We start from the raw sequence: 12,213 nt of genomic DNA on the forward strand, positions 1-12,213 counted from the left end.
GAAGGCTTAGTCTGCAAAATGATCTTCACTTCAAATGTCACCAGGTTATCCCCAAATGCTTATATGTCCTACACACTTGCATGGGTTGCTAATTGCCATCTTAGTTCCCTACTTTTCTTGTTTTACATTCCCCTCCTCCGCCACTTTTTGGTGGGTGTGGCAATAGTGTTTTAAATATAGATGGTCCCTTCTCTCTTTAGTTTCTGGTTATAGAGTTCACTTCTTTTTTTTTTCCCCCATTTATTTATTTTATTGCATTTTAGGTTTGGGGGTACATGTGAAGAACATGCAAAATTGTTGCATAGGTACACACGTGGCAGTGTGATTTGCTGCCTTCCTCCCCATCACCTACATCTGGCATTTCTCCCCTTGCTATCTCTCCCCAACTCCCCACCCCCCACCGTCCCTCCCCTATTTCCCCCCAACTGACCCCAGTGTGTAGTGCTCCCCTCCCTGTGTCCATGTGTTCTCATTGTTCAGCACCTGCCTATGAGTGAGACCGCATGTTCACTTCTTATTTAAAAAGGAATGCCTTTGAGAAAGTTTATTTTGCTAGATGTTCAAGTCTCAATTCCAAATCCTTACTTTCTATCATGAATCTCCTTCCTTCCAAGATGACTGACAGTTGGAATTCCACCTTCTTTTGGAAAAACCTTAACTCCTATTAATATCAATGGGTCTTGTTCTAGAAAGCACCACCAGGGACTATTCAACAGGGTATACCGACTAGGACACAGCATCATCCTACGCTGGTAAATTTCCCAATGTAGAAGAAGACCCTGTGAGGGAATTACAGCTGAATAGTCCAGGTTGGGCACCAGCAACCTCAGTCCTGCTCCTGAAGAGTCTTTCCATTTGCTTAAGCTCAAATTTTACCTTCTCACCTTTATCTAGTATTAAATATTTTCATTTATTCCTGTGAGTAACTGTTTGAATAAGGATAGTCAGACAAAGGAGACAGATTTCATATCTCTGCAAAATGAATAGTTTTCAGAGACATTGTCTTAATCTAAATTTAGCTAAGATCTATTCTTATAAAAGAAGCAAACAAAATTAATACAATTTCTCTCACAGTAAAGAAAGTATTTAAAACATTATACAAAATAGGTAACTCTTCATCTTTTTACACGTTTTATCCCAAAATAGGATCTTTACTTATTTTTTTAACCAACAGCTCATTAAATTATCTATACATTCAGAAAAAAAATGAAAAAGCACTCCAAAAACATGCTTCTGTCAAGATTTAAAAAGCTTTAACCGCTTTTGGATAGCAAGTTTTAGATAATTTTAGCTAGATTGTTTTTTAATTGTATTTAATTAAGTCAGAGAATAGCTTTTTTTTTTTTTTGAAACGGAGTTTTGATCTTATTACCCAGGCTGGAGTGCAATGGTGCAATCTCGGCTCAATACAACATTTGCCTCCCAGGTTCAAGTGATTTTCCTGCCTCAGCCTCCAGAGTAGCTGGGGTTACAGGCGTGCGCCACCATGCCCAGCTAATTTTGTATTTTTAGTAGAGACAGGGTTTCTCTATGTTAGTCAAGCTAGTCTTGAACTCTTGACCTCAGGTGATCCCCCACCTCAGCCTCCCAAACTGCTGGGATTACAGGCATGAGCCACTGTGCCCAGCAAGAATAGCTATTTCACAAGGACAAAAACAATAGCTTTTACTCTCCTGGGTAACTTTTATGGCATACTCAACCAATAGAAGGCTAGCTTTTAGTCAATATTTGCTAAATAAAAGATTTTGGTCAGTACAGTTATTCAGTGACACCACAATTACCTAATATTAAACAAACTAGCAGCCTATCCTATATAAAATAAAACCTAGCAAGGAAAAGAAATAATTGGCAAAAGTCTCTGAGCAATGCAAATAAATGTAAAAAAAAAAGAAAGTAATAATAATGCAACAAAGCTTATCCCATATATCCAGAACCTCTCCCTACCCTACCATTTCTCAACCACGAAGTTTGAATTAGGTTACATCACCCTACTTCAGGTCTAAATTCATATTGGCTTGAAGTAATCATGATCTAGTAGTGATCAGGACTGCTGATCCAATCAAAGTACACTTCAGGATTTTTGTGGTGAAAATGCCAAGACAGATCGTCTGTTCAACACTGGACTTGAAATGACCAGTGTCTTGAAGGTAGCAAGGCATTTTGCTAAGGGAGAGAAGATGGCAAAAGATCAAGGTCTCTGAAGGGAGTAGACCTGCTCCACTGGTCTTTATCCTGGTCAAGTTTACTTTCTGTTCTGGGAACAAATCTACTCATGTGATTGCTAGTGTCTTTTTCTTTTCTTTCTTTCTTTCTTTCTTTTTTTTTTTTTTAATGACCTCCAACTTTATTGAGTTTCCTGTCACTTGCAATCAAAGGAATCCTGATTGATTGATTTATAGGTAACTTCATTGGTTATTTATTTAAATTCATATCTTTATGAGCAATTCTAAAAACTCTGTTTTGTGAATTTCAAGCAAACACTAGAAATAGAAATTTGAAGGAGAATGATGGGCAAGCCCATCACCATTAGTAAGCCATTTATTCAGTCAGTGTTTGTTAAACATATGTGGCTGGAAGATTCATGAAGGCAGTGGAGCATGTCTTCCTTTTTTATGTCTTTGTCCTTATCCTTAAAAGATGTCTTGCACATTGTACTTACTCAATTAATAGCTATTGAATAAACGAATAAAATAATTATAATTTAAGAATTTAGCATTATAAAAAATCAGGATTATTGCTTAAAATATTTGATAATAATTAAAGAAAAACAGATATATGGTTAATATATAAAGCTACAGATAGGCATAAATAGGTAAGAAAAAACTTTTATTATTAGTTTGTGATCCTAAGAGATGACTTTATTCCTGCAAACCTCATCTGCAAAATGTAAATAATATAACAGTGAGCTAATGAAGTTCCTTGAGAATGTAATGAAGTAATTTATGTAAAGTTCCCCATTAGGGTTCAGTGTATATTAGCTACTATTGTTGTAATGAGTAAATCAACTTTTTCTTGATTTAATAATGCCTGGTTATTACTGTGTTGTTATAACTTTTAAATTTTTATTGAAAACTAAATCTTATAGTTAAATTTGACACCAAGTTTATTCAGTCAAGTTTGGATTTACATATTCATTATTCATTAAGTAATCATATCAGATTTTAACATCAAATGTTTCAATTTAAGAATATTGCTGGCAGACACTTTTACAGAATGCCTAACAACAACGTTGTAAATTTTCATTGGCTTGTCCAACCATACTTTTTTGTAGCAGATAAAATTTATTAGGAAAGAAATAGAACTGTAGCTAACTAGATCTACAGTCCTTAGAATCAAGAACATTATAATAAAAGAATAAGACAAATTACTGAAAGTCTTCAACTAGAGCTAATTAGAACTATAGTCATTAGAATCAAGAACATTTTAATAAAAGAAGGGTAAGACAACAAATTATTGAAAATCTTCACTTCTGCTAAGTAAAAACCGAAGAGAGCCTGAGAATCATCTCATTAGGGCTTTTCCAATTAGAAAATTCTATGTAATCACAGAGTTAGTACAAAAGATAATGAAACAAAAAATAATTTGTATCTTCTTTTACCCTGTCCAAGTGTGCTTTAAATATATTCATGTAGTGCACTTTTTTCTTTTATGTTAAAACTACCTATCAGAAAAATAAATATTCAAGAATCAAGTACTACATTTTCCAGTTACCTGCTATCTTAATTTTTTATTTATTTATATATATATAAGAATATATATATATATATATATATATATAAAACTCTTACATATTCTTCTCACCTTAAAAAAATCACTGTTACAACTACATATGAATATATGCAAACATACATACAAGTTGAGTATCTCTTAACCGAAATGCTTGGGGCCAGAAGTGTTTCAGATTTCAGATATTTTCTGATTTGGAAATATTTGTATATACATAATGAAACCTCTTGGGGATGGGACCGAAGTTTAAACATAACATTTATTATGTTTCATATACACTTTATACATATACCCTGAGAGCAATTTTATACAATACTTTTAACAGTTTTGCGCATAAAACAAAGTTTGTTTACACTGAACCATCAGAAAACAAGTGTCACCATCTCAGTCATCCACGTGGACAATCTGTGGGTGTTTGGCATCACCATCATTCCTGTCTCTGAACTTATATGCTACCAAAAACAATTGTTTTCTTACACTTATTTACACATACTTACTAATAAAAAATGAAGACATACCATTAATATAGCAAAGAAGAAAAGTAATGTGTTCAGGTAACTAAGGAGTACAATAGCATCAGCAGAACACCTGTATCAGCTATTAAACAACGGCAACAACAAATGACTGTAGGCTTTTAGTCTCTACCTACAATTCTGCATTTTGATTAATAGGTTACCGTATACTGTATTTTTTTTTAATCCATGAGATTTTCTCATTTATTCCTTGGAACATGAATTAATATATAACTACATTAACATGTAAATCTTTTTTATTGCATTTTAGGTTTTGATGTGCATGTGAAGAACATGCAAGATTGTTGCATAGGTACACATATGGCAGTGTGATTTGCTGCCTTCCTCCCCATCACCTATATCTGGCATTTCTCCCCATGTATACTGTATTTATTTTTAAGGTGAGAAGAAGTATTAGAGGGAGATGAGAGACCGAGAAGTAAGATTTTTTGGGATGAGGGCTTTTTCTTCAGACACATATGCTTCATTAACAATGGTTTTTGCTTTAGAAGTCCCTTTTTTATTTTATAAACTAACATCATTTCTTGTTCTGTTACGATTGTATGCTGCTCTAGTCCTTCAACAAGCCCATACACATTTTCATCATGATGTCTGTAGGTACTTTTACTGTAGTGTTAACAACCTTATCTTCATTGTCACTATTAACATGATAATCTTGATTCAGAATCATTTTGGCTACTTCAGCATCAATCAATAAACAATTGGAACCACATTATCAGTGTGCAAAATATCTTTAATATTCACTTCTTCCAGCTTACTGTCAGACTCTGAAGTTATATTTTTTGCATATGTAAGGAGTTAGAGTTTCTTTTTCACTTGACATGGAAATACTTCAAAGTCACCACCTCATTCATGGTCATCATTGAACATAGCCACAGGCCAGAGACTGTGCCAAGCATGCACAACTGTATCTTTAGTTACTATTTTTAAAACGTTGGCAATAGAATATAAGATATCCTTCATGCTAAAGCCTATCGAAAACCTTTCCAACCCTCTGTTCACTGCTGCTAGCATGCTGCTCAAGAAAGGGCTTTTGCATTTACACTTCGTTGATCTACATAGATCCTGGTTTCATGGCTGAATTAATGAAGTCACATTTGAGAGAAAATACATGACATGAACATTATTTTTGATGAAAATTTTAGCTGGAAGGTGAGCATAATTGTCAAGGATGGCAAAATCTTGGAGTTGCCATTTAGTCCAGCATTCCTGCAGTGAGCATGAGCCACTATTACAAAATGTTTGTGAAACCAGTCAGAAGACATATCTCTGTTGATCTGTGCATTTTGTTAGCATAATAATGGACTGGTAAGAAATTCACTCCTTGAAAACAGTGAGGACAAAGCTTTTGTCTATCACAGCAAGTCTACCTTTATACATATCTGCTGCATTTTCACATCCCAGAGGTTATTCTGTCCTTGTCATCCTTATTTCTTGTAGGGGCTGTCTCATCAGCTGTAGCCAGTATCTTTCTGGGGCAATAATGTTAAAACAGGGATGTTTCATGAGTATTTTAGACATGTTCTGGCATTACATTTTCATCAGCAGTGACCTTGCCAAACTTGTCAATGAATTAAATTTATTTGCTGTTTTGTGATCAACAGATACGTTAGAAATCTTTAAAAATGTAATGTCATGTCTTTTCTTAAATGTATGCAACCAGCCTGTTGAATATTCACAGTTCTCTTCAATTTTCAGGTAACCATAATGAATTTTTGTTTGTTTCTTGATCAGCGTACTATTAAGTGGCCTGTGTTTACCGTGACACTGATAGATGCGCTGTTTTGATACACACCTGAAATCTTCATTTTTATGCAGTGCTTTTCTATTGTTCATTAGCTGCTCTTCACTACTTTCAACCCATAACTTCAACCATTTATTGTTTTATCTCTTCGGGTCATATATGATTGTCCTTCCAATACCATATTTTTCTGTAATATGATTCACACTTACACTGCTGCCTGATTTCTCTAACAGCTTGACTTTCTGTGCTATAGAGAAACATAACTGCTTCCTCTTTTTTTTATCACTGCTACCAATGTGGATATCTGCAGGTCTTTTTGACATTTTAATAGTATTTTCACTTAGCAGATAATTAAAAAAAAATAAAGTTCACAGTGAATAATGCTTATTATTGTAATTATTAATGTAATTATTCACTGTGATCTATTTATTTATTTTTTAGTTCTTGGCCTAACATGGAGCATTATGGGAACCTGCTCTTGTCACCTCCCATCTTACTCTTTTTTGTGGGCATGCATGCGTAATGAAATCTGGGCATGCACAGAAAAGATATATCGTGGCTGTAGGGAGTTGGGAGGGTCTTCATTCCCTTAAAGATGCTGAATAAACTGTGTTGTGTGCCTGTGTTTTGAGTCACATGAGGTCAAGTGTGAAATTTTTTACTTGTGGCCTCATGTCAGTGCTCAAAAATTTTGATTTGTTGACCATTTGGGTTTTTGAATTTTTGAATTAGGGATGTCCAACTTGTGTATACGTGACACACACACATACATATATATGTATATAGATAAATAGATCAATATTTACAGAAAATTAGGGTTTTGGTGATTTTTTTCCCTTGTAGGATAGATTGAATTATTTGCTTTAATCCATCTCTGTAATCATTTGCCATGTAACTTTTCAATTCCATCCATCCACACACAAAAATACTCTTCCTTCATCACCCTTTGTTGTTGAGCTCAATCATGTGGTTTGCCTTAGCCAGTACAATTTTAGAAGATAAGACACGTGTTTTTGTGAATTCATCCTTGCCCTCTAGCTCTTTGCCATCACCATGAGAAGAATATACTTGGCCAGCTATTAGCTCCAGAAAAAGAATGCGAAACATGTGAAGCAGAGCCACCCCAGAAAAATTACAGACATTTTAAAAATACCTCTTTCAGAAAATCTTCAAAATAGTCTTTCTTTTTTTCTAGGCTGGAATAGATGCCTCTTCTCATATCTTTGTAATTGTTTTCTGCATAGCTTTATCCCTGAGTTTACCACAATATACTGATTGCTTTTTACTTTGTCGTAATTTTTCACCATACTGACTTTCAATAATGCTGGGGATATCTGAAAATTTTTGGAAAAAACATTTGTGCCTCGATACCATAGTAGCTAAATAAGTATCAAATAAATTCCAAATAAATTAATTAATTTACAGGACTAAGTCTAATATGCAAGGTGAAATTACATTCACTTTGATTCAATAAGATCTTATAGTTAGTTGACTGGTCCCAGCTTTTACTTCCTCATAATAGTAACATATGTCTGCATATGTCTACATACCTTTGTCATGTGTCAAGATGGAGGAGTTATTTCAGCTCTTAATTTTGGACTTGAACATACGCCTTGCAATGGCCTATGGACCATTATCAGCCATGATGCAAGTAAAAGCCTGAAAAATATTCCAGCATTTGAGCCTACCCTTGGGCTTGTCAGTATTGTCATGGGCAAAACATCTCCTGGGTAGCCCATTAGTCCCGCTGGTCCAAGAAAAACACACCGTGAGAATTTGGATCTAACCTATAATTTGGAGCCAAGCTCAGCCTAAATCAGCCAGCCTCTATTAAGCACACAGATTTATCAGCAAGAATCAATGGTTGTTTTTTGCCTCTCTGTTGTAGGGTGGTTTGTTACAAGAATGATTGTGGCAAGAACAGATACCTATCTATGATTAGATTTTTTTTTCATGTAACTAATGAATAAACCACAGAGTTTATTTTGTATCCAGAGACATTTTCTAATGCTTGCAAGTTTTCATAATCAAAATGAATCCAGAATGTCTTATTCACAGAGTTAAATTAAATCACCATATTAGCAGATGGATAGGTATAATTTTAATTAATTTTAACTTATAAATAACATTAACTACTTCCTCTAAATATGTATATATGTATACATGCACACATACACATGCAAACATGTGTATATTTACATAATTATTAAACTAAAGTTTAGATATGTGGTCAATACTGCTGCATATGTATGTCCCATCTTCTCTTTTCTCCATTTTTCACATAGTACCTCACAAGGCCATCTGGACTAAGGAAGAGGATTCCCAGTCTCCTTTCGAGCTAAGTGAATTTGTGTACTGGACAACAGGATGTCAGAAGACATAATCTCTGCCACTTGTGTGCAGTACCGTAAAGGAAAGGAAAATGCTGCTTCTACCTCTTTTGCCCTTTTACTATTAGCTAGAATTTGGATAGGTGGTAGTAAGCCATTTAAGAATTGAGATTAGCAAAACACTAGAAAAAAGAAGGCTGACTGATTACTTTGTATAGCACAGCTACTGTATTAATTTGAGTCTTTAACTCATGTGAGAATAAATGTCTGCCTTGTTTAAGCCATTGCTAATACTCTATATAAATTATGTGTCGTAAAAAATGCAAGATATATATCCTATTCGTTTGAATTAATTACTTCAATTAAGTGACCTAATTTTTTAATTAAATGTTTTTAAAAATTATAAAATTAACATATATGTGTCCATTGAGTAAAAAATAGAAATTTTACTGTCTGCATTCTCCTGTCTAGGAATTGCCATGAGTTTGGTACTGTTATTGCCTTTGCCAGACTAGGCTAGCTGTCCTTACCATACTCCCAACTGTATAAGGTATTCGATGTCAAAAATATGTCACCAAAGCCAGTGATGGCAAGCAATTCAAAGGTTCTTCACTCTCAGGCATAGGCAAAGTGATTTGGGGACCACACATGAGTAGAAGGGAGAGGAGGAGAGGAAAGGAGAGAAGAGGGCAGGAGAGAAGACAGGAGAAATGTGCGATAAAATACTGCCTGCTGCATTTTTGAAGGCTGAAGGGGAACTAACATTGTGTGTCTTTCCCCCGTAGGAGTGGACGCTGGAGATTGAAGCTCAGATCAGCAGCAGGCAGGGTGGCATGGCTTGCACATGATTCATCTATTTGGCATCGCAGAAGTGATTGAGACAGAGATGGGTACCCGACAGTTCTTTTGTTTGTTTGTTTCTTCCTGGTAGTGACTTATTTCACTCAGTTCTTTCTCACAGGTGGGTATAATTCTAGTTCAATTTTTGAAGTTGCACTAAAACTGATTACATTTAAGGAGGTTGTAGAGCCTGGGCCACGTAGCCTAGATATATGATCAAACCTTATTCTGGATGTTTTTGTGAGAGTATTTCTGCAGAATAGCAACATTTAAATCTGTGGATTTTGAGTAAAGCGGATTGCCCTTTTTAATGTACATAGGCCTCATTCAATCAGTTGAAGGCCTGAACAGAACACTGACCTACAAAACACACACTACACACACACACACACACACACACACACACACACACACACACACACACACACACACTATTGGTTCTGCTTCTCTGGAGAACCCTGATATATAGGAGACATAACGAAAGTAGTTACGAAATATGAAGTATGTTCATATGCATTTTCTAGAAGAAACTTATATTCCACATAAAAGTAAATTATGAAGGTGATGCATATGATAATTGCTACTAGCTACTTAGATTATATTATAATTCACTTTAAAACTTCACAGTGTTATATTATTATTAACATAGTACCTACCATCTACCCTGACTCTTACGTGTTATTTATTAATTTATCACACAAAGCTATTGTGTATAGTGAACTAGTTGAACCACAAATAAAATAATTTACCACGACAGGTAAACAGGAATGTTTATCCAGTAAGTTTTACCTTCAGTTTTGTCTGCAACCAGCAAAAAATGTTGTCTTGTATTCATGAATAGATTCAGTGAAGCTAGCCAAAGCACCTGCCAAAAACACCTTAAAAATGTTTCTTTTATGGAATTCAAAAAATTTAGTGTTCAAAGTGTTAATTCAAAGTATTAAGGGAACAAGCACATACCTTGTGTTAACCAGTATTTATATGAAGTGGGAATTCAAATTACTGAGGCTTAATTGTGTGAAGGTAGCTGGGACATATAAATAACTTTGGGGTAAGGTGTTTGGATAAGGCACTACTCAAGTAAAGACCTTCTTTCTTTCTTTCTTTCTTTCTTTTTAACTTACTGAAGTATCTTTTTAAGTTTCCATTTAGAAAGAGGCTTTCTAAAGGGGTATGGATGCTTTTCTAATATACCATAGATAACAGGAAATGACAATAACAATGATATCAGATACCTATAGACGTGTGGGTCAAAAATGAATATTCTCCAAGTTTTAGGTGGAAACTTACTCAAGGTGGTATCCTCCATGAAAATTTCCCAAATATTTGGGCCTTCCATATTGATACCCATCCTTACTGCCTGTCTCACAGGAAAGATGACTTAGGTAAATACCTTTCCTACACTTTAAATCCCATTCCCTCCCATTTCATCAAGGATATTGTTTCACAAATTGCCATTTCTTTTTTCATGGCTTCCTTTTCTCGCTCTTTGCTATCTCCTTCACTTCAGGAAATGAATGAATGTATTCAACTTCTCCTGTCTTGCCAACATCTCCCCGAGTTCCGTGTACTCCAGCTACACCCACGTCTTCACCTCCCAGCAACGCTTTTTGTCAGGGCTATACATGTTTGCTCTCTCCAACATTTTATTTAGTCAGAAATATTTCTAAGTCCAGCCTTAGGAATTGGCTTTTGTATGCATTATATAATTTAATTCTTAAGTGTCTGACAAAATACATGTAGATATTTTCTACTCCTAATTTATAGACGTGGAAACTGAAACAGAGAGGCTGAAGGATTTGCTGAAGGCAACTGGAATCCAAAGCCTGTCCAGTAGAATGTGGATATTGTCATTTTTGCCTAAAATGTTCAACTGGTGCTCATTGATTGGGTGCCTACTCTGTTACGATGTATCAGGCACTGTCAAACTTTTTACCCACTTTTTTCAGCCTTGATGACATCCCTACAAAATGTACTCTCAACTCCATAATTCTCTCAAATTCAAAATGAAGTGTTTTTTTTAAAGTTGTGAATAAAGTGAACACTTCTTTTTTCTTTGTATTTATTCCCTGTATTATTTGTTATTTCTGAGCATTCTTTTTGGAGGAAGAAGTCTTCATGGCTTACATATATTTGTAACAGAAACATTTGAAAAATATTCATATAAAGGAACATAAAAATCAACAATCATCCAACTATTCAGATGATTATCATTATCATTTTACTGTATGTATTTTCAATTTTTTTCTCAGTACAGTTGAATCTATACATAATATGAAAAATAGTACAAACTATTACTGTTGCAGTACCAGTAATAAAATAAAATAAATACCCTATAATGTCAGTTTCATAGTTTTGTACTTAAACATTGTTTACAATGGACACAGGGAGGGGAACATTATATACTGGGGTTTGTTGGGGAGTGAGGGGCTGGGGAGGAATAGCAGGGGGTGGGAGATTCGGAAGGGATAGCATTAGGAGAAATACGTAATGTAGGTGACAGGGGGATTGAGGCCCCAAACCACCGTGGCATGTGTATACCTATGTAACAATCCTGCAAGATCTGCACATGTACCCCAGAACTTAAATTATAATAAAAAAAGAGAAACAATTATATAAAGGAGAATATAAAAATCAACAATCATCCTACTATTCAGATGATTACCATTACTCTTTTACTGTATATATTTTTAATTTTTTTTTTCTGGTACACATTTACACTAGATATTGTGTGTGTGTGTAATATATATGTAGTGTGTGTATGTGTGTGATATACACACTATATATAGTGTGTGGGTGTGTGTAATATGCACACTATATATATTGTGTGTGTGTGTGTGTGTGTGTGTGTGTGTGTGTGTGTGTATAAAAGTAATATCTTTTTTCCTCATCCATTGCCAGGTACATGGCTGAGACATTTAGACATATTAATAAGAGAAAAGCATACAAATTTATTTTTAATGTAAGTTTTACATGACATGGGAGGCATTAGAAATGAGCCAAATAAACAAGAAAAATCTGTATATTTTATGATCAGTCC

At 34.8% G+C, this 12,213-nt stretch overlaps 1 long non-coding RNA gene across 1 annotated transcript; it reads left to right on the forward strand.

The window, feature by feature from the left end:
- Window positions 1–3,778: 3,778 nt before the first annotated feature.
- On the forward strand, window positions 3,779–11,595 carry LOC116539762. The gene is made up of 3 exons (XR_004264177.1): window positions 3,779–4,551; window positions 8,289–9,294; window positions 10,941–11,595. It is a non-coding gene; the product is annotated as an uncharacterized LOC116539762 (long non-coding RNA).
- The last annotated feature ends 618 nt before the right edge of the window (window positions 11,596–12,213 follow it).

Source organism: Sapajus apella, unplaced genomic scaffold (genome assembly GCF_009761245.1).
Source record: "Sapajus apella isolate SASKATOON/1434 unplaced genomic scaffold, GSC_monkey_1.0 scaffold133, whole genome shotgun sequence".
NCBI classification, from domain to species: Eukaryota; Metazoa; Chordata; class Mammalia; order Primates; family Cebidae; genus Sapajus; species Sapajus apella.